Source organism: Mustela erminea, chromosome 9, assembly GCF_009829155.1.
Source record: "Mustela erminea isolate mMusErm1 chromosome 9, mMusErm1.Pri, whole genome shotgun sequence".
Taxonomy (NCBI): domain Eukaryota; kingdom Metazoa; phylum Chordata; class Mammalia; order Carnivora; family Mustelidae; genus Mustela; species Mustela erminea.
Genome location: NC_045622.1, coordinates 87,937,319 through 87,961,277, shown reverse-complemented (window position 1 = coordinate 87,961,277; position 23,959 = coordinate 87,937,319). Strand labels below are relative to the sequence as shown.

Sequence of the window (23,959 nt, the reverse complement as noted above, 5' to 3'; positions counted from 1 at the left end):
TCGGAAATGCAAGAGTAGATACGGGAGCTACTTCACTCTATTTTAAAACTGGAAGGAGGAGATTTTCTTTTTTAAGATAGGGAAGAAATAGTTTGGAAACAGAAGGAAATATGAAAGGCGCATTCTCTACTTCCAGGCTCTGATTTATGAGAGATATAAACTTCATGTAAGAAGTGTGCAGAGTAAGCGATATTATCAGGGGACAGCTTGTTTCTTTTAGGGTAAAAATACAGCACTCAAAGATGCTGAGGATACAGAAGCATTAGCTAATGATAACCTGAGAGTTCCAAAGTCATAGATAAAGGGAAGAATTGAAAGGGCAGGGAAATGCATCGAGTGGGTCTTAAATATGTGATATTTAAGGGTCACAGTGACAATGGGTTACCTGGCAGACTAGGCTTTTGTTGTGACTGAGGAAAACTGCCAAGTGTCCTAATAGCTTCCAGAGGAAGACAGATTCATCCTTTCATACTCCATTTGAGATTAAATATATACGTATATATAACTTGGATCCAAGTTCTTACGTGCACAAAGAGCTATTGTCTTCCGAGGTCTTACCATCTCTTAGAGCCTTAATATTCAAGGACCTTCAGTTTCTCATCTCCTAAAGTCTACAGAAATCATCCCTCTACTCCCCTCCAGTGTATTCCAAGACACTTTACTTAACTGCATCGACTAGATGAGAATAACGGAAAACAAACGCCTGGAAGAAATGCGCATTATAGGCAGCTTCTGCTTTTCACCTTGACACAACCTCTCCTGAGGTAAGGAAACCTAGCACGTGGATTCCAGCTTCAGCGGGGAAATGAAAGGAGGAAACACAGGGAAAAATTCAAACTATTATGTCAGATATTACCCTGCTGCTCCCAAAATAGCCCCTTCCCTTTGATACGGCATAGAAGGTAACCCCTCCTTCCTCTGCTAGGACTACAGACAAACCCTGTATTTCATGTCCGCCGAGTAGCAACAATTTCTTGGCAGAAAGCGGGGGACCTCAGAACCTCTCTACCCTCAGACATCCTCCCTGCTCCTGTCCCTTACAGATTCCTTTTGACCCACAGTCTTTGAAAGCAAGGCTTCTCAAATGCCTTTCAGGGGAAATCTTACCCACAACTTCAAAATGTAAAACATATAAAAATTGTTGCTCTTTTGACTGAAACTGAGACTAGGACCCCAAGCTCTGTGTTCAGCGGTCCTCACCAGACAACTCCCCTCATACCCTCACCTCTCCTAGAAAACCTAGATTAGGGTGACCAACTCATCCCAGTTTGCCCAGGAACTGGTGTGTGTCACCACTAAACCCCCCAAATCCTGGAAACCCCTCAGCTCCCTGCAAACTGGGATGGTTGGTCACCCAACCCTAAATACATCTTCATAATGGTTTAAAACCACTGGTTTAGGGGAAAAAAAAAAAGTGTATATTCCTTGTCAAAAATATAAGCACTTCTAATACAAGTCACACTTTAAGCCATGATTGGTCGTTGCCAACTTGGTATGAATTAGTTCATCAGCTGCTTTCCAGATGGTAGCCAGGCAGAGAACAGGATTTCAGGAAGAAAAGGATGAGTGTGGCTGCCCTGAAAGCATGCCCTGTGGTCCTCTCATCGGAGGCCAATTCATTCACAAAGGTCTTACATCCAGTTCCCTACAGGGACACACTGGCTGAACACCTCTGTAATTCAAACGGTACGTGGAGCCATGCCTGCCTCAAAGGAAGAAAGGAGACAGATGGTTGGGACGTGAGTACTCACCCCAAAGCCTACATCCACTCCATGCCCACGTAGTGTGTTCTCTCCCCACAGGAGGAAATACACAGTCAGAAATGTAGACCAGACTAAAACTAAGGGCCCACGTGGGGATTGGCCCGCACTGCGTTAGAACAGTGCTCTAACTGAACTAACCAGCCATAGAGAAGCCTGTGTAATTGACTTGGAAAGACTTTCAGGCACAGGAGTCTCTCACAGCAGCTGGAACCAAGGCCCAACCCAGAGAACGAGCACCCAGCAGAGAAAGAGACCGTTCAAAGACACCCAGATGATCCCCTTTGTTGGCAAAGTCGTCCAGATGCTTATGCAGCTTTAATTAAGCCCACTTCTAATTAATCTGTGACCTTACTCAAACCAACTGTTTCCCTGAACCTCTAGCCTCTCTAGATTCAAATGCCCTTTCCCTCCAAGTAGAATTTGAGGTCTGTTTTTCTTATTAAGTTTAATTGAAAGATGACTGAAGCGTGGTCTTTCATAAACAGGGAATTCTGCCCCCCAAACAGAACCTGTAGTACAGAGGGGTGGCTAAAAGGCAGCAGAGACGTGATACAGCTTCCACAGTCTGAACACTGATGAAAGATGGGGGCCGGCAAGGGCCACTTCAAAGACAACCCGTCGGAGCTCAAACACTTGACACACTGAAAGCAGCATGCTGTGTTTAGAACAGACACACTCCGCATGGCAGCAGTGAGGCCACAGGGAGAGGGGCCGAGGCCATGAAGTCGTGGGACAGAGAAACAGCACAAACAAGAGAGCAGCAGGCAAAGGGTTAAAATTTACCCCCTGCGCTCCAACCCAGAGCTCCCCAAGTCCAGCCAGGGCACACTGTGTGCTGCAAATGACTTACCGGTGTTTTCAGGGGGTGCCTGCCCCCTCCACACCGGCTGGTGCCCGGGGGAGCTGCAGACCCCTCCAGCTGTGAACAGTCCTCCTCGTCCTCAGCATGCCATAGGAATTTAGTTATCAGGGCGTGTTACAATAAATGATGTTTGAACTGGTGTTTAAAACGTTGGGAATAGAAATAGGAACCCATGATGATCTCCACCAAACTCCAAAATGGCATCTGGGCTCCCTCTCCATCAAAACCAACGCCCCCGCCAACCACAACTTACCAACAGGGTACGGAACACATGCATGGCTCTGGCTCTTGCATCACTGTGCCTGGTAGACACCAGCAGTCTAGCATAGGGTCTGGTCTTCGAAGATCTGTTTGCAAAACATGAATGCACTTGGGTGTATTCGAGTATGTCACCTTCCCCCGAAGCTTCTATAGCTTCCTACCATTTTAAGGATGAGGACCAAAGTCTTCACTAGGAACTTGCAGAACCTTATAGAGTTTGGCAACTGAAGCAGTTAAGGAATCTTCGTTATTCACCACAGACCCCCCCTCTCACCAGACCTGGCAGGAAATGGAGGTACAGGAGGCGGTTCGGTCACTCAGAGAGCCTCTAGGAGAGACAGGGAGAAGGCTGAACAGCCAAGGCACCCAGGCTGCCGCACGAAGCCCTCCCTGACCTCAGCCTCTCACACAGACTGCCCAGTTCACCCTCCCTTGCGGAGCCTGGGTTCGAGCACTTCCTCCAGCCCCGCTCCCGAAAGCTGCTTCCCCTGCGGCCACCCGCACCGAAGCATGCGTGCTGCCGGCACCCACGACCTCGCCTCGCTCTCCTGAGGAGAAACCGCGCTGACGGCCGCCGCTTACAACACGGCTGTGTCCCAGCTGCAGGGCAAGTGGGGAAACGGGAATGCTGGGGTCTCCTGAGAAGCTGCAGGGAGTGACGTCGGAAATTCCCCAAATGTGGAAGGATGACCAAAGAGCGTGGACAGTTACAAACTTGACAAATGCCCATTTGCTCCACTGCAAAACACTCCGGCTTCGCCTGCCCTGATCCTTGGCACTCCAGGCTTCTCTCAGCTACTCAGAACACCACCAAACCTCCTTCAGAAGAATCACCCCCACCCCCAAGGGTGCTGCACGCCAGTCCCTGAAACCTGTGCCTATCTTGCCTCCCAGACCCAGAGCAACTCTGTAGATATAATTAAGTTAAGGACCCTGAGAAGGAGAGGTACCCTAGATTATCCCCGCGGGCCCAGTGTACTCACAGGAGGAGCGGGAGGGTCAGAGTCCAGAGATGGGACAAGCTGAGGTAATGAGTAGAGACTGGAGGGACCGCAAGGAAGGGCCACGCGCTAGGAAACGCAGGCGGCCTCGGGGAGCGGGAGAAGACGAGGGACAGACGCCCTGCTGGAGGTCCAGGAGCAGGGCAGCCCCCCAGTACTTTGACATTGCCCCATGACATCCACTTTCTTACAACCACAACTGAATGACAAGAAATTCGTATCGTTGTTTCAAGCCACTGAGCTTGCGGTGATCTTCCCAACAGCCAGAAGGAACCAACACACTCCTGCCCTGCACACGCGGGCCCCTCTGCCTGGAGCACCTCCCCTCAGCTCCCACTACTCTCTATCTCAGCTCCTTTACTCCCTCTCAGGGAAGCTGCCCCAACCTCCCAGACTAGGTCAGGTCCCCCAGTGTCCCTTCTTATAGTCCACGAACTCATACTTTAAAACACTTAACCGCCGTTATAAATTTTTGTTGAAGTTACTATTCAATTCTATGCCCACCAGGCTGTCAGCTACCTAAGGACAAGGACACTTCTGTTCCCCTCCCCACTGCATCCCCGTCACTCTGCACACAACAGGTGCTCAAGCAGTGTATGCTGAAAAGATGGACGGACCTAGCACACGTGCCATGGATGTGGCAGCGAAGCATTGTACTTGGCTTAAGAAGCTGCTTATTCAGGCTAAAATTAACAAGTCAGGAAATGACAGATGCTGGCGAGGATGCGGAGAAAGGGGAACCCTCCTACACTGTTGGTGGGAATGCAAGCTGGTGCAACCACTCTGGAAAACAGCATGGAGTTTCCTCAAAAAGTTAAAAATAGAGCTACCCTATGACCCAGCAATTGCACTACTGGGTATTTACCCTAAAGATACAAACGTAGTGATCTGAAGGGGCACGTGCACCCGAATGTTTATAGCAGCAATGTCTATAATACCAAACTATGGAAAGAGCCTAGATGTCCATCAACAGATGAATGGATAAAGAATGGATAAAGAAGAAGTGGTATATATATACAATGGAATACTATGCAGCCATCAAAAGAAATGAAATCTTGCCATTTGCGTCGACGTGGATAGAACTAGAGGGTATCATGCTTAGTGAAATAAGTCAATCGGAGAAAGACAACTATCATATGATCTCCCTGATATGAGGAAGTGGAGCTGCAACGTGGGGGGTTAAGGGGGTAGGAGAAGAATAAATAAAACAAAATGGGATTGGGAGGGAGATAAACCATAAGTGACTCTTAATCTCACAAAACAAACTGAGGGTTGCTGGGGGGGGGGGGGTCGGGAGAGGGGGGTTGAGCTATGGACATTCGGGAGGGTATTTGCTAGGGTGAGTGCTATGAAGTGTATAAACCTGGTGATTCAAAGACCTGTACCCCTGGGGCTAAAAAATACATTATATGTTTATTAAAAAATTAAAAAATTAAAAAATAAATAAAGTACTTGATTCTACTTATTAAAAAAAAAAACTGCTTATTAGAAAAAGAAACATAGACAAAGCTTCTAAAAGTAAAGTGGCAAAGAGCAAGCATTTGGTGAACACTGGCTGGATGGACACATGGACGCACAGGGCCAGAGACACGTGACTGGCTACACGGACAGACTAAAGAAGGGATGGAGTGCCCTAATAACCATACACACATTTACACACCTTGCTGGAGGATTTGTTTTACTAAGAATAACATTGGATCAATAATTGCCCAGCTTATAAAACAATTAAGTCATGGGGAATAATGTAGAGACATGGTGACTACGGTTAATAATACTATTATTGCATATTTGGAAGAAACTAGAGGAGTGGATCTTGAAAGTTCTCACCACGAGAAAAAAATTTCACACATATATATAGTGATGGTTGCTCACTGGACCTACTGTGGTGATCATTTTATAATATATACAAACATCGAGTCAGTATGATGTGCATCTGAAACCCATATAATGTTGCATGACAATTAGACCTCAAAAAAAAAAAAGAATAGACGCTATCCTCAAAACATGACCTTGACTGCTAACTGAGACTCCACTCCCGAACTGCGCTCCCAGCTGTCATTTGCTCACTACACTCAGAAAACCTTTACTGAACTCCTCGCATGTGGCAAGCACTTCAGAGACGCCAAAAAGAACAAGACAAGGATCTTCTGGCTGGTGAGATGAGAATAAGCCAGTCTTCTAGGGCAACATGTCTCATTCTTCCCTTCCTTTACTCCTCACATACTCTGTAAAAGAGACCGTTTCCTGCCTTTGCATCAGGTTGACAGCCCAGCCTCAAGGACAACTTGCTCCTGGCGCCACTCAGTTGGAGAAAGAGTATATATAGGATGTTATCAATTGGCATTCTCCAAACACTCTTTGAACAGGGATATAAAATTGTGATGCTCTTCGTAAAGAAGACTTGTCCTTTCCTGAGAAAAGGACTGTTTTGCCATATAGTCCTTGAGTGTACCACAGGATCTTTAGCCCTTTCTAGAACTTTCCTCTGTTGGCAGCTACCATTCTATAAAATGGAGATACAAATATTGTCTTTTGTGTCCTTGCTTCTCCTCTAGTCCCCCTCCTGATGCCTGTCTGTGCCTGTCTGTGCCCAGACACTTGATCTATATTCCACTCCCGAGGGCTTAGGGAATTCTCAGGGGTTATGACTGATAGTACCTTAGGTGTTCAACCTTAAATTTTTTAAGATTTCCCTAAACATTAAAGTTCTTCAAAGTTAAAAGAAATGAATGGCTAAGGTTGAACACTTAAGCATGATACCTGATGAAGAGAAAAAGACATTTTAAAGGCAGTAAGTCTTCATCAGTGCCTCAAACTATCTGCCAAAGCGGACCACCACTTCCAGCACATCAGTGCACTATCCACATCCCTAGGAAGCCCAAGGCTAAGCTCTGCTACTGGCAAAGAGGAGAGACACAATGGGGCACATGCTAGGAGCTTAATTACCAACTGGTGATTTGCTAGCAACAGAGATGTACACAAGCGAAAGTTGAGAGCACAGAAGGGCAAGGTGTGGCATCTGGTACTGGCAGACTCTGCAAGGAGCTGTGGCCTTGAGCTCTGCGGGATCAGCCTGGCTTAGGGTACTGGGGCAGGAAAGAGCAGCCAGCTCCACAGGCCGTCCTCCAAGTTCCTGGAAGGTCTTATCTTCTTTTCAGGCTTTTATAGCTAGATATTGAAGATACAGTGAGAAAATGAGACTCTATCTTTTTAACAAGGCCTTTTTAAATCTGGAAGGAACAGTCCCATCGATCAAGAAATTATTCTCATTAGTCACTTTCTACCCTATTGCCTCAGGATGACACTAGGCTGCCAGCAGAGATGTAGGGCCACAATTAATAAAATATTATTACAGATAAAGGCTGCAACCACAGAGGGTACAATTAAGATTCACACACAAGCGTGTGCACACACCCTTCCCATCAGCGTCTCCAGGCTCCATAGGAACCCTCCAAAACTAATCCAAAGGAGATTTTAAGCCTACAACTAGTTAGAATAGGTGAAATCATTTTAGCAGCCCCTTTACGAAACACACTCAGAAGACACCAGCTGAGTGTGATATGCCAGAAACAGCACAATGTGTAAGGAGCTTAGGCTCTGAAATCAGACATAACTGGGTCTGAACTGGTTGTCTCCATTTACAAGCTGTGTGACCTGGGGCAAACTGCTTGATGTCTCTGGGCCCTGGTTTTCTAATCACTGGAACAGGGATAATCATATTAACTTTGGACAGCTGTGGCAGAAGTTAGAGGAAATGTATTTAAAACACATATCCTAGTGCCTGTCACTTAATAAACGGTAGCAATTACTACTGGTAATAATGAGTACTGGGGAAAAAACGAGCACAGTCGTGCTTGCTCCCTCTCTGCCCCTCCCCCTCTCTGCCCCTCCCCCTCCCTCCTCCTCCTCATCTCTCCTTTTCCCTTTCCATCTCTCTCTTTTTCTCTCTGTCTCTCTCTTGTCCTCCCTCCCTCCCTCCCTCCTCCATGTCCTCTCTCTCCCCCTGAAGCTGTACCTACCACCGTCCCACTGCTATTTTCCCCACCGGATGCCTACACGACCAGTCTCTCAAAAAGAATTTATCATCCAGGACCAGGTGCTGAGCAATAAACTAGGTCATGTTCGAGACACCACTATTACTGTTGTCAGCAATAACTGATTTCAGCTTTCTGACATAAATTTGGCTGTTTTGTGTCCTGCTGCCATCAGGGAGCTATCTTATAATGGGGACCCTTCCCACCCTAATGGAAACATTTGGGGGAAGTGGGAGGGCATCGCTACAAAGTGGGCATAGAACAGAACAGCTGGAAGCGGCCTCCCTAATTGGCAGCTTCCCGTATTATGACAGGTTTGAGGCAGATTATGACAACAAAAAGGGCACATGCAGGGAGTGACAGACAGCACTTCCTTGGATGGAAGCTTCTACAGGATTCCAGATGTAGCTGCTCCCTTTAACCTGCGTGTTCAGAGCAGCTCCAAAGTACCCTTCCCTGGGACCCCCAGGGCCATAGATCATTGTCAGTTTGGCTGCCAAGTCCAGCTCTACAGAGGCACCTGGGGGAAGACAGGACAACTAATGAGAGCAGGACAATCAAGGGGAAAGACACCTGGGCTGGGCGCCAACTGGCCTGGGGTCTGGCTCCTGTCCTGCCACCCGGGGAACTTCTGGCAAGTGCTCATCCCTGCAACTGAAGGCTGCAGTTTCCCGCCAACCCAAAGGCCGTTCTGAGCTCATCACCTTTCTACGAAAGGAATGCGGTCATGGGTGCTCAATTGGCTTACCTGTAGTTTCTACTTCCTCCACACTTATATATATAAGTATATATATACACGTGTGTGTGTGTGTGTGTGTGTGTGTGTGTGTGTGTGTGTATCAGTGGCGGGGGGAGGGAAGGATGTAATGTTTGAGGTTTCTTCTGATTATCACTCAGTTCTTGTCTGCCCCAGAGCTAATACACATACACACACACACACACACACACACACACACGAGAGGTACAGAGAGAGAAAAAAATAACTAAAATACTACACTTTGGTTTTTTTTTTTCAATTGATTGATTTTAAGGAAGAGAGAAGGGACAGAGGGAGAGGGAGACGAAGAGAAGCAGACTCCTCACTGAGTGCAGAGCCAGACAGGGCTCAATTTCATGACCCCGAGATAATGACCTGAGCCAAAATCAATCGTCGCCCGCAGAACCAACTGAGCCACCCAGGTTCCCCTGAAACTAATGTTAATTAGGCACATCCTACATGTCAAGCACTGTGTTGAATGCTTACATTCATTATCACATTTAATCCTGCCAACAATGCTGAGAAAGAGTTGACTGGACAAACCTGCTATTTGCTGCCAGCATTCATTTCCCCCTGCCTCCTGGTAACAGTGCTCTTAACAACTGATGAGAAACCAAGATGGCTACATGCCTCACCATCTCCCCCCAAATGGTTTTCTGTCATTGCCCTCAGCCCCAGCTGTAGAAGTGAATCTTGACTGGATTCATTGGTCAATATATGCCTCCTGCCCACAGTGATTACTTCAAGGGCACACAAGACCTGAGCAGTACAGTCAGAAACCTCAGGAAATCTGTCAAGGATGTAGAGATATGGTCTCCTTCTATCCTGTGGGACTTGAACATAAGCACACAGCCCCATTATGTGCTGTCAGACATTCTGGACACATAAGAGAATATACTTCCAAGAGCAACTGCTAAAGAAATAAAGCCAAGGGAAAAAAAAAAATAAAAGAGTAACAAAATGAGGGATTCAAGATGCTAGATCAAGCCCTGCCTGAAGCTACATTTACTTCTAGAATTTACTATTTAAACCATTTGATTTGAATTTTTTAGTTTCATGCAACTAGAAGTATCCTTTCTCAATGTAAACAGGTGTTATTATTATCCCATTTTACACATTAGGAACCTGAGGGTCAAGGAGGTCAAACAACTTGCCTTTGGTCACACAACAAGTAGGTAACAGAAATATCATCTGAACACAGGTCCATTTGGGGTCAAAAGTCCACGCTTTTGGGGCACCTGGGTGGCTCGGTGGGTTAGGCCGCTGCCTTCAGCTCAGGTCATGATCTCAGGGTCCTGGATCGAGTCCTGCATCGGGCTCTCTGCTCGGCGGGGAGCCTGCTTCCCTCTCTCTCTCTCTCTGCCTGCCTTTCCGTCTACTTGTGATCTCTCTGTCAAATAAATAAATAAAATCTTTAAAAAAAATAAAAATAAATAAATAAAGTCCACGCTTTTGAAGCACTCCACTCTGCTACCATGTAGTAGAAACAAGTGAAAATGTTTATAAAATGCAATTTTTTTTAATTTTAAAAGTAGGCTCAGAATTGTAACCTCAAACCCCCATTGAAATGAATTTTGTTAGTAACACTTTCACAACAAGAAATCTACCCATCACGTTAATCTCATGTGGCTGTTCAACAGCGACCATCAAACCCTGAGCAGCCCCAACTCCGGTGTCCTGGCCACTGTCCCCACAGATAGCACCCTGCCCAACCTGGCCCCTCCACTCTCAGCTTGTTCCCACCTTCTTAATCACTAAGAAACTGAAGATACTGGGTATTACACCCCTCAGTTTTCCTCTTAAAACCCATCCTGGCTGTCTCTGACCTATCGAGTAAAATCAAAGTTCCTGGTCTGATAGAACTTCGTTATTAGCCTGCAATTCATGGAAACCTAACGCTCACATTTTAAGCTAAAAGGAGGTTTTGTCTGATATGACTGGGAAGTCCAAAAACGAATCTTCAGGAAGGTGGATCCAGGGACTCCAACAACATTACTGGATTCTGTCTGTCTCCCTCCATCTCACACCTTGTCTTCACCCCACCAGCAGCCTCTCTCCAACAGGGACCCAGTCAGTGGCCACAGGTCCACCTTCTTCCCAATCTGTCTGCTGCAGAGCAAAGAAAGCATCTCTTACTCGGTGACCATACATCAATCTCAGAGAAGACTTCTTGGTCTTGTCCCCACCATGTGTCCCTCCCAACACCAATCACACTGGGATGAAGTGGGACATCATTACTGACAGTGCCACTGGGGCCTCCCAGAGCTGGACATTCACCAAGGGCTGGCAAATGGGCAACAGAATTACAGAGTGATTAAACAAAATTCTAGAAGGACCCTCCTCTCCTCCGCTATCCTGACAATCTCACATTCTGTCCTAAAGATGGGCATTGCAGAGACACTAAACATCACAGTCTCCCCTAAGTTATGTGAGCTTTCATCCACCCGCACTTGGGCATAAACTATGCACTGCTGGGAGTGCCTCCAGCGCCTGGTGAATGCCCGGCTCAGATGTTTTTCCTCCAAGAAGCCTTCTGTGATTTCCAATGCAAGGTGAATCATTCCCTCTTTGGGGACACCTCTGCCCCTGGTATGTGCTCTCATTGTTGCGCTTCCCATACCACACTAATATTTTGCCTACATATCTGTCTCCCAACAGACTCTAGTGTCTGTGAAGACAGAGACTGTGACATCCATCTTATTCCCAAAACGAAGCAAAATTACCCACACAGAAAAGGCACTTATTATTGTTTACTAAATGAATGATAAGTGAATTAATTAATTAACAATGACTGACTCCCCTTGGGGAAATGATTAGCATGGCTGAAGATAAGGAACACTGAATGGGAACTAGGGAACCCAACTCCTCAACCGGTTCTTCACTTACTGAGTATGAGGCCTCGAACGAGTCATTTACTACTGCTGACTATTCCGTGCCTCATTTTTTAAAAGATTTTATTTACTTGAGAGAGGGAGGGAGAAAGAGTACTGTCAGGAAGAGAGGCAGAAGGACAAGAAGATGCGCCGCTGAGCAGAGAGCCCGACTGGGGCTCGATCCCAGGACCCTGAGATCATGACCTGAGCCGAAAGCAGACGCTCAACTCATCAAGCCACCCAGGCGTCCCATCTGTGCCTCATTTTTAACACAGAATAATGAGATGAGATCATCTTTACAGGAACCAAGGATCAGGATGCCACTGAGGAAAAATTACAACTTCTGAAGACTTTCAGGGAGTATTAATGACTAACAGAATTTTCCTCATATGGTTGAACAGATTCCTCTAAAAATACGGCTGGATGGTAGTATTAAATCCAAGTTTGTTTGTTTGGTTTTTTTCATCTTAATTGTCTCTACTTTCTAAACTTTCTACATTGACTATGCATTATCTCTGTAAAAACATTTTCGGAAGAGTAAGGTAATCAGTGAAAAATGACCTGCCTGGCAAAACAGAAAAACCATGAGAAATTTCGCAAAAAAAGAAGACTCTTACAGTTGGGGCATGTTAATTTGTGGTAGGCTGAGTAACAACCTCTTCCCCAACATGGGCACATCCTAATGCTCAGAAGGCGTGAGCCTTACCTTATACGGCAAAAGGAATTTGCAGAAGTGAGTAAAGATTTTGAGAGGGAGAGATTTTCTGGGATCATCCGGAGGAGCCCAAAATAATCGCAGGAGTCCTTGTAAAAGGCGCACAGGATGGGTCCACGTGAGAAGTGATGCTAGCAGCAGAAACTGCAAGGATGTGCTCTGAAGACGGAGAGAGAGGCCACAAGTCAAGGAACACAAGTGGCTCCTAAAAGCTAAAAAAGGCCTGGAAACATGTCCTCTTTCTAAGAACCTCCAGAAAGAACCTCCCTGACATCAGTTCAGTGTGAAGTCAGACTTCTGACCTCCAGAACAGTAAGAGTACAAACTTAATTTTAGACTACATGTTTCTTTTATTTTAAAATAAATGTTATTTAAGCCACTAAATTCATGATAATTTGAGATGACAGCTATGGAAAACTCATATGTCACTCTAGACAAAAAAGACCAACCAAAAAAGCGGGGGAAAAAAGAATTATCGCTATTTTCCAAAGGTGGGAAAGGAGAGAAAGCGGAGATCTTCAGCTAGATAATGGGGAGGGGAGGAGGAAGGTCAGTAGTTTTCCTTCTCTCAGCATAGTGAGGTGGGGAGGAACTGAACCCAAATGAATCCAGAGAAATCCTAATTGGACATAAAGAGGAACTCGCTACTAGTCAAAGTTGGTAAGAGCTAGAATGCATTTCCAAAGGTGATTGTGCAAAAATTTCTTTAATGGGCTTCCTGAAGGAGAGTACTGGCAACAGTTAGGAATTTAATTAGATTTGCTGAAAGGCAAAATGGTGCCCTGGGGCACACTGTGCAGTTAGAGGAGGCTGTAAGTGTGCGTCTTCTGCTGGGAGGGCTGGGGAGCCAGAGCTGCCTGCGGTTTGAGTAGATGTGTTTCTCGCATAGGCATGGAAAGGGCTTGCGTAAAGCTGACCTGTCTGGCTTCTGCGTGTGGTTAGGAGAGGAAGCGTGAGCTTCCTATAAATCACCACCTATAAGGACCAGGGGGAGTTTAGGATGTTGGGAGGGGCACCCATAACTTCTTCAGAGGTTTGTGTACATGTCAAGACCAAGCAGGTCAGTGTGAGCCCATGAACGGTATCCTCTAAGTCAAGCACAAGGGCTTCGAGGTCAGGCAGTCCTGAATCTGAACCTCAACTCTGTCGCTTACTCACAGTGCAACCTTTAGCAAGTGAACAGCTCCATGCTTCAACTTCTTCCCCAGCAAATACTAAGTAATTATCCCATGAGGCTTAAATGAGGTATTACATATAAAGTAGAATGCCTAGAAAACAATAAGTCGTCATTAAAGAAAGAGTCATTATCTTTTTTAGCTAGGTGTGGTCAGACCTAGCTGTGAGCTAGAGTAATGTAAGCAGACAAGAGTGTCGGGGCCAGAGCAGCAGAAGACTCCGCGAGGCAGAGAGAACGCGCAGCCAGGAAACAGGCAAGTGAGCACCACCAACACTGAACATCCATCCTCGAAGTGCCAGCATCCTGGGAGGACTCGCCTCCGAAGCACGTACAGTATCACATACAGCCAGATGCCCTTGGCTTGGAAGAACAAGGTGGGGATTGAGAAGCAGACCCAGTGCCCAACTGTGGCTATTCTGAGGGCTTCCTAGGCGTTCTCATTCTGCTTTGAGCTCTCTAACAGGAGTGGCAAGTACATAACTTCGATGCCATCCTTTCCTCTCTTCCGATGCTCGTTCCCTTAACAAGTATTTGTGTGCTGTGTGCAGGGACCTAGCACTAAATACAACAGACATGAACAAATCCCTGCCCTAGCAGACTCTACAATCGAGTCTCATGGCAGACGTCACTCATCAATGAGTGGCATACTGCCCTTGTGAGCTCCAAAGCCCCTTCAAGTCTTTCCCAATGCAATCCAGCTGTCCAAAGAGCCACCGCCAATCAATTAGAGTCGGTACTTAAGACGAAAACTCACTCGCATTCCAGCTTTGAGCTTATGTGATTGCTGAAGAGACACACTGATCCCTTCACAGGGGATGTCCCTGTCTCACAGCCGGGTACTGACAGGGAAACGAGACCCCCAAAACCAACCACCACCAGTGCAGACATCGAGAATGTAATGAAATGTTTACTCTGATGACTAGCACTAAAATGGTCTTGCATATTTCACTGGTTATTACACCAGTCTAGGCTGAACTGATGAGGGCTTTATAGGTCATAATCCCAATTTCAGTCATTATATTCATGATCTCTGATTTTATAGCTCCAATCCCAGCCTTCATTCCACTACTTCACATTCTCCCCAAACACACACACACACACACACACACACACACACACACACACACACGTGCTTCATCAAGGAGAAGGACAAAATGGGTGTACGCATGCACAGCTAGTGGTCACATGATGTCACAGGAAATCATCCATGACACAGAGGATTTGATGGGCCCAACTTCTAGACTCAGCTCTTCCACTGACTCACTATGTGGCTTTTAGATATGTTCTCCTCTGAAAAATGGGAATAATAAAATTCATATCATCGTAACTTTGAGGCTTATCTCACATAGTTCTTTCCAGACTCTGATATGATAATATGTTACACATCCAGACTTTCCACTGCCCTGCTGACACTCAGGTGCTAAGAGGAAGTAAGTCACATCCTGCCTCCTCACTGAGCCAGAGGGACCAGGGGCACGTCAATGGTCACCGTACAGGTGGACACATAGCATTCCCCCAGAGACAGCCCACTGAGGATGTGCTTGTCTTATGGCATCAGAGGGAAAGGAATGGGCCAAAGAACATTTTAACATCCCTCTCCATCTATGAAGAGGTAGGTCCACGATTAAACCACAGAAAAGTAAAAGAGGAACGTGGTTCCTGTACAGTGAGTCATAGGAAGTAGATTCACAACTCCATGGTTCCACTTTCTTGTGAAACCAGCTCTCAAGCTGAGCCCCCCAACAGCACAATACATGCCCCAACCTCCATGTGAGGATGTAATCCGGTTGCAGAGAGGAGGGGTGAGGAAGGTGAGGAAGCTGGCCTGGGACCAGGGCTTCCTGACACTCACTCCAGGTCCACACAAGCGGACCTGCCATTTGACTTTGCTCCTCTGTCTTATCTTTCCCTTCTTAGGCTTAATAAGAAACTGTTTCTCTGTTAAGCCAGAAGGCAAATAGAATAATATAAAAATACAGTGGCCACTAGCCACGAGTGGCTACTTAAATTAATTTAAATTGAATAAAATTAGATATTTTTTCAGCTGTACAGCTCAGTAGCCATATGTGGTTAATCATTGGACAGCACTGGTCTAGACCCCCTAGAAGTGGTGAATGTACCACATATATATTTCAATTGCTTTACAATGAGCTACGTTTTTATTAGAAAAATCTGTGGAAAACAAGGAAGACACTCCCCAGGCACAACAAGAAATATTGTTTAAAGGGAAGTGCAATTTCAGGAGACAATATCTACAAAATAGATTAGGAGAAAATTGTTAATATGCTTCATAAATTAACCTAAGTGCTGGAAAAACCTTAATGATAGATCATTCAAGGTAAAGAAATTAAAATGACAACAAAATATATGAGATGATCATCAGCATATCAATAATTTTAAAAATGAAAATAAAAGCGGGGCACCTGGGTGGCTCAGTGGGTTAAAGCCTCTGCCTTCGGCTCAGGTCATGATCCCGGGGTCCTGGGATGGAGCCCCGCGTCGGGCTCTCTGCTCCGCAGGGAGCCTGCTTTCTCCCCTCTCTCTGCCTGCCTCTCTGCCTGCCTCTCTGCCTACTTGTGATTTCTCTCTCTCTGTCAAATGAACAAAATCTTTAAAAAAAAAAAAAAGAAAAGAAAAGCAATGAGGTAAATTACATGAAACCAGCAGGTTACAGAAGTGGTTTTACCAGGTGAAGACACTTTTACAAAGTAGTATCTATTGATATCATGCACATAAAATGTGAGACAGATTTAGAAATTGACATTTTTTCCAAAAACAAAGGTTTAAAGTGTTCTACAAATTTTGTTATCATGCTTTCAAAGGATGACCTTGCTTTATTTTCCTTTATCATCAGTATTATTTCTGTATTAAACCTCTTCCCCACAGCCAACAAAATCAAAAGAAACAAGTCCGCTAAGCTTCTCAAAGAGCTTCTTAAAGCTACTTAAAAAGAATGTGGGATAGTTAATACGTACGAATGTTCTGCTGGGCTTTAATTTTTTTCTTTTTCTTTGTATTTTCACATCCCATCCAAGTTGCTCAAATCCACTTGTCTATGAGAACACAGTTAAACTTGATTGGAAAAAGTACATTTTTTGATTCATAGAATTGATGAGTCTAAAAATGGGTCTCACTTCAGGTTCAGTTGGATACAGAGGCTCAAAGTATGTCATTGAGGTTTCTTCTTTCCAGTCCTAAATTGGTTTCCTGCTGGGCAATATTTGTATCCTTTTCTCTAACAATGATCTTCCTATATACAGTCAGGAGGACGATCACCAAAGCCCCGTTTCCCAGCACCCCTGTTTAGCGATCCCAGTGAAAAGGGAGATTTTTCTCTTCTACCTTCCATAGATTAATTCTAGGTATAAAGTCTGATTGGTGCTATGATCTCATGCCTCCACACTAGGACACTTTAATTTCCAGGGCAAGGTTGTCCTCTTACACAACACCAGGGGGCACCGATCACATTCAAGTCTAGGTCAGTGGTGGCATTTGGAGTTGCTACAGTTGTGCTACAAGATAACCCTGTTCCCAAGGACAGGCCATTATGAACCTACATCATATAGGACTCCTGTATCCAGGAGGGCAGGCTATGTCTCCAGAAGAAAGCAAATGATGGGAAAATGTTCTAGAGAGCCAAAATAAACCCATAATCCACCTCAACATATCACCCCAGAGTGAGAAGAAATGAAAAGAAAATTCTATACCAACCCTGCCCCCCATGCCTTCTTTGTGTATGTGAGCAGGGAGGGGCAGACACAGCATCTTTCCACCCTCAGAAGGAATCAGTATGTGTCTGCAAGATACTGCAGTGAGGAGCTGCCTTTCCTTTAAGGAAACAAGAACACACACACACACACACACACACACACACACACACACGAAAAACCTTCCACTGATTTGTGATACAAATGACAAAATGCAGTCCATCTCTTGAAATACGGCTAGTGTCTGCTTCAGAAGCCACTTTCAGACCTGAGAACATTTTTTAAAGAGCTAAGACTCCAGAAATAAGGCTCAAAGACTGGCTCATGTTCACAACATCTCACCTTTTCCAATTCACAACTCTGATGGACTCCTGGGTTTCAGGATGTGCCCTCACGAACCTGTGAATTAACCCACACCAACCCACTCCAGGGGCTGCCCTGGCAGGCCACCGGGGAGGCAGCTGGGCGAGTATAGGCCATGTCCTTGCAGTCAGCCCCTCCCACCACCACCCCCAGCTCCCCCACAGAGCTGCTGGAAGAGGTCAGCAGGCAGGGTGGGGGCAGGCACCCTCCTGTGCTTCCTGTCTCTCCACAATTAAATGGTATCTTGTCTTTGCTCCTCTGCATGTTGTGCAAAGACACACCTAAAGTACCTGTTTAAAAATACAGATTCCTGGGGCTTTTCTCAGGCTTTCTCATACAAATACCTAGGGGCAGAGGCCCGGGAACCTATACTCGCACCCAGTCGTCTAAGTCGATTTTGACACAAGGCACTGTGTTTGAGTTCGTTCGGCCCTTGTTTGAGACTCGGCATTATGGACAGAAAATAAAATCTCAGAGCCACTCTATGCCAGGTGTCCCTCTGGGAACTCTTGCTGACTCACATCACTATTTTCTGCTGGGGACCGTTTACACTCTCAGAGCCTACTGCTAGCAACGTCCCTGAGTAACTGAGTAAGAGCTTTTGTTCATGTGGGCTGTATGTACTGATGTGTAACATATTAGCAATGGAGACGCTTCAAAATATTCAATAAACTCTTTACATGTTTACATTAATAATATATTTTCTAAAAAAAAAAAAAAAAAAAAAACTATACTTTCCAGAATGTAAAAAAAAATGGTGAGAGCGTGGCAATGTTTGACATCTTTAGAAATCTCTTTTAAGGTGTGGTTTAATAGTAGACAGCCTTCTTATATTTGCTTTTACATTTAGTCTGTTGCTACAGCACGCATCATGTTGCCTCCGGAAAACTACACTGGACACTCATGAGAGAATGAGATCAAGAAAAGTGATAGTTTAGTATTATTAGAAAAGTAAGTTTGACCTTATGATGGCTTTTGAAAGGCCTTCAGGGCCCCCTGGTTGTCTCCTAATCACACCGTGTGGACTCCTGTTCTGGCCCATCCCTCACACTACGTCCCCTCCGCCTTCACACACATGCTCGTTTTTCTAATTTCAGTGTTTGTGTATTTTGATGCCTTTTTAATTTTTACAAATGTTTGACTTGTTTCCCTAATCGTGTGTGTGTGAGTATGAAATCATTAGCTTTTAGAAACAGAAAGCCACTCAAGCTAGGTCAAACCAAGGGAGTTTTATGGTGAAGATACAAGGAAATTTCCCAAAACTCCACATGGGAGGTGCCACCAGGTCCCCTGTGTTTCTTCTCGTGGCTCTGTGGGTGGCCCCACTTCCATATTGGTATCCTCTGCCAGGCTCTTACTTTCTCAAAGGCAGACTTTGGGTTACCATAAGGCTATCTCTAATGAACCCGAGTTCCATGTCCAACAACTTACTAGCGAGTCTTGATTTTAAAATCCTAGATGAGAAAATCTGATTGGCTCACTGTGAAGAAGTCCCCAGGAGGAGTGGTGTAACAAATCTGATGTTTTTATTTGTATCCATCAAGGACCACACAAGTAACCAAATGGTTCTCAATTCAAAGGTGGTCTAATTAGAGATCATAAACCAGGGTTCTTGGCACACTGGGCTGTCCTGCTCAGGTTGTGTGGGTCACAAAGAAGAGAAGATGTGTGGCAAAGAGGTAATGGACATCCTTAGCAAGACAGCCAGCACTGTTCAGTGGAAACATCATATGAGCCATGTATGTAATTTAGAGATTTTTTCATAGTCACATTTAAAAAGTAAAAATAAACTGGTGAAATTAATTTTAACATATCTTAACCCAACATATCCAAATATTATTTCAACATATAATCAGTATTTTTAAGAAGCAATAGTGAGAAATTTCACATCTTTTTCTACAATAATCTTCAAAATCAAGTGTGTATAAGATATACCCTCAGTGGTACACTAAAATTTTCACCAGAATTACCTGATCTGTATTTAGAGCTCACAAAATTTACAACTGAAAAAGCAAACCCATGAACCTAAGTTGTTCCAGACATACTTAGAACTTCCCTTGTAGCTGCATCAAATATCAGTTTTAAATGTTTAATTAATTGTAACATAATTCAATTAAATTAAAAATTCAGTTTTTCAGCTGTATTAGCCACATTTTAAGTGCTTAATAGCCACATGTGAGTAGGGGCTACATTTCAGACATAGCACATGAAGGCTGAGAGCCAGAACCTGTTCTCATCCATTCTTTTGTGCCCCCAGAGCCAGCAGAGACCTGCCTGGCCAGGTATACCCAACAAGCACGGGGGGATGGAAACTGTCCAAGTTAGAAGCACTCAAGTCTAATTGCGGAAGAACCCTTAAAAGCTGCATGTCAATGTTTTGCTTTAACAAATCACATTATTTCAAATTCATTAAAGAACCTTGTTAGTTAAAGGACTCCTATTGTGATTTAACTCATTTATCGAATAAATCACCTTTCAGTCATTTGTGTAAAAAAAAAAAAACTTCTTATATCAAGTTTAAGCAACGCATAGACATACAGAAAAACCAATTGAAGGCTCTTTAACAAGTGGGTAACCTAAGAAGCCATAAGCCACATCCTACACCTTCATGAAGTTGAAGTGAGTTTTTACAAAAGTCCTTGACAACCTGAAACAAAAAGGTGTGATTTCTGGTTCTGGTTAGCTGGTGCTGGCTCTACAGCTTATGCAAGTCCCCCCACTCTCACCCCCGCCCAACCCCGCCTGCTGTGAGTGGGGATGGAAATCATGAACAAAGATTGGTTGGTGAGCTAACAGCCTTAAGCTCTTTCCAACAGATGGCACTGTAATCAAAAGGACTGCTCCACGATGCCACAAATCAGATTTCCGCAAGGATTTCAGAAATCTGATGCCTTTACATCTGCCCATTATATTCCCAAACTAGCCTATAGGTACATAGCCCATTTTGACTGAAGTGAATTATTTAAAGCCTCCCTTTGCTCAATCAAATAAGCATTTGAATGTTTAGTGATACCCGAACAACCTGCTCCTTTGTTCCTTCCGTCATTCATTTATTCATCAAACCCTCTTTGAGTGCTGTCAATGGCAGACGCCAAGCCAGGGGGCTAGAGAGATACGAGAAAAATAAGAAAAGATCCTGACTGTAGGAGCTCACAACCAGTTAGGAAAATCAGATGTACACATAAATAACTGAAAAACACTGAGATTTAGTACTGTGAATGAGACAGTTCTGTCAGGAAGATGGGGAAGAGAATACAGGAAGGTTTGTGCATAGAAATAATCTTCAGATGGACGTAGAAATGTGGAGAACTGTCTCTAGACAGAAGGGAAGAGGGGAGTGGAGGGTGAACATCCCTTCAGTGGTTACAAGAGACAAAGTCTCCTGCATGGTCTCCCTGCTTCCACTCTAGCCCCACCATGGTCTGATCACCAGTCACACAGCTGAAGGCATGATCCTTGTAAAAAGTCCATCAGATTCCATCACTCCCTGATCTCAAAGTTTCAACAGCTTCCTTACACACCTGGAATAAAATTCAAAGTCCTTGCCACAGACCAAGGACCTTACATGATGGGTCCTTGCTATATTAGAGACCTCCCCCCTTCCTTCCATGCCTCCTGGGCTCACCACTTAGGCCACAGTGGCCTCCTTTATGATTTTCAAACATGCCAGGCAAGCTCTCATCTCAGAACCTTCGCTAACGGCCTTCTTTGGCAATCCTACATAGAACAGAACTCTCTCATCATTCAGGCCCCTTGCCCTGCTTTATTTCTCCACGCAGCACTCAGGACTATGACATTAGATCACAAATTTGGCTATTTTCCTGTGTACTATCTTCCTTCCCTCTCAGAATGTAAGCACCATGAGCATAGGAGCTCGATTTCTTTTGTTCACAAGTTCTATCACCAGCTCCTGGAAGGTCCCTAGCACAAGTCAGGCTCCCCAGAAGAATTTGTAGAATGAATAAATAATTGAATGAACTGAGGGGAAAATATGCACATTTCAAGAGGTTGCAAGTACCCAGCATGACCAGTATACGGGTGGGGAAAGTGACAGGCAGGAGCAGCTAGAAAGGGCTAGGTGCTCAGTGACCAGGTCAAGAAGGTTCCTGAACTCCTGACTAAGGGTTAGTGCTGTATTCTGAGGACAAAAGAGAGCTTGTGAAGTAAAGCTTGTGAAGGAAGAGGGACGCCTGGGTGGCTCAGTGGGTTAAGCAGCTGCCTTTGGCTCAGGTCATGATCCCAGCGTCCTGGGATCGAGTCCCACTTCGGGCTCCTCGCTCAGCAGGGAGCCTGCTTCTCCCTCTGCCTCTGCCTGCCATTCTGTCTGCCTGTGCTCGCTCTCTCCCCTTCTCTCTCTGATAAATAAATAAAAATCTTTAAAAAAAAAAAAAAAGCTTGTGAAGGAAGAGAATGACACAATCACAGCTGCAGAGTTAGAACACAAGTCAAGCTGCCATGTGGCGGGGAGGGACCGCAGGCAAAGAGGCATCAAGTTTGCTCATCTGTAAAATGGACATAACAACATCATCCCGGTCAGTGGCTACAGTGGATAGCATTAACTGAGCATTAACTACAGCAGCTACATGAGCTGAGGACGTTAGTGGGTGCAAAAGACCGAACACAGTACCCAGCAAGAGGAAGCTATCAATAAATGGTATCCATCGCCACGCATGTTGAGGAAGCTCGGAGAATGATGTCCACACTTCTGCTCAGGTGGCTGACTGCTCAGAGCATGGTGCCTCTGATCCCGATAGGATCTACAGAAGGAAAAACTCATTCCTGGGAACAGAGAATAAATCCTGTTTGGGGCAAGTGCTGTTTGAAACAGCTGTCGGATATCCAGGTGAGACCCAGTGAGCAGTCTAATGTAAAGGTCTCCAGCTCAAAGAGGAAGTTTAAACCAAAAAGCCCCAACAAGAAATCATCTTACTGAGTTTTGAAAAGCAAACTACCATTGCAACAATTGACTCCAATTCTGAGCCTCTCAGTAACTCCCGCAGATGTTCATATCGTCCTTCGCATTTTGTCCAGACACAGAGGAAAGAGTCCCATGCACTCAGGCTCCTCCACAGCCTTTTCCAAGCCCTCTCCACTTCCCTATTTTCCAATGTGCCTCTGTAAGAAAGAACCGAATAAGCTCCAGGAGTCTACACATTACAGCTAAGAGACTTCTTAGCTTTGAAGGCATTTTTTTTTCCCTCTAAGCTGAGTGAATTTTAAAACTCACCATGTTCCACTGCTACTCCTGCTTCTAGAATCTGAGCATGCGTGCAAGAAGTAGGGTCTAAGGTGCTGGGGGATACGAGTCTCTGTCGAGTGCCCTGAGGCTACAGGGTGAGGAGACCAGGAAGGGTAGAGATGTGGGTGGCTCTGGAGGTGGTGCAGAAAAAAGAGGCTTGGCTCTGGGCCACCGAAAGAGCAGTGGAACCAGGGCCACACAAGCATGTATGCATTCACGCAGTCATTCAACAAACAGCACGTAAACCGTGCTTCCTGCAGAGGAAGTAACAGTAAACCAGAGAGACCGTGGTCCCTCGTGAGGCTTTGTGTCTCATCCCATTTCCCAGACCCACAGAGTTACTTAAAACACAGATCCTTCCTGTACGTTCTTCATTTTCATTTGTTCATTCAGCCAAGATTCATTGAGGGTGCGGTGCTGGTCTCTGCGGTTACAATGCTGCCTGGGATTGGGCAGTTAGAATTCAGCTTGACCGTCACAGTGAGGAAAACACACTATGCCAGGAGGGGTTGTAGAAAGGGCCCGTGATAGAATAAGTTTGTCCACACATTTCTTGAGATTGCAATCACCATTAGTGAAAAAAAAAGTCTAAGTTCCCTCCCCTTGAGTCTGGCCTGGTTCTGGGATTGTGCCGACCAGGACAACGTGGCAGAAGGGAAGCTTCCTCTAGGCTTTAAAAAATGGTGGTATGCTCTCTTGTGATGCTTGCTCTAGGGGAAGGCAGCTGCCATGTGATGGGCCTGACGGGCCTCAGACTGCTGTGCTGTGAGGAAGCCCAAATTAGCTATGTGAAGGGGCTGTGGGGAGAGAGAGGCCCAGTGAGCTCTGGTTCTTCAGCCATTCCAGCCACGTGACAACACTTAAGTGAAGAAGCCATCTTGGATATTTCATGTTGAATGGTAATTTGGCCTGAATGTTTATCTCACCTAAAATCCATAACTTAAAATCCTAATGTCCAGTGTGATGGTATTAGGAGGTGGATGTTTGGAAGGTGCTTAGGTTATAAGAGTGGAGCCCTCATGCATGAAATTAGCATTCTTATAAAAAACACCTCACAAAGCTCCCTAGCCCTTTCCACCAAGTCAGAACACAGCAAGAAGGAATCAGCTATGAACCAGGCAGAAGAGCTTCTCTGGACCTTGCTGGCACCCTGATCTTAGACTTCCAGCCTCGGGAGCAGTGAGAAATGAATTTGTTTATAAGTTGA

The 23,959-nt window shown here is 45.3% G+C and overlaps 1 long non-coding RNA gene across 1 annotated transcript in view; it reads right to left on the bottom strand.

Moving 5' to 3' along the window:
• Positions 1-1,070: 1,070 nt before the first annotated feature.
• The window catches only part of LOC116598935, a 53,060-nt gene continuing 30,171 nt past the window's right edge, over positions 1,071-23,959 (bottom strand). The window contains exon 5 of the long non-coding RNA XR_004289199.1: positions 1,071-2,972. This is a non-coding gene — a long non-coding RNA (uncharacterized LOC116598935). The remainder of the gene's footprint in view (positions 2,973-23,959) is intronic.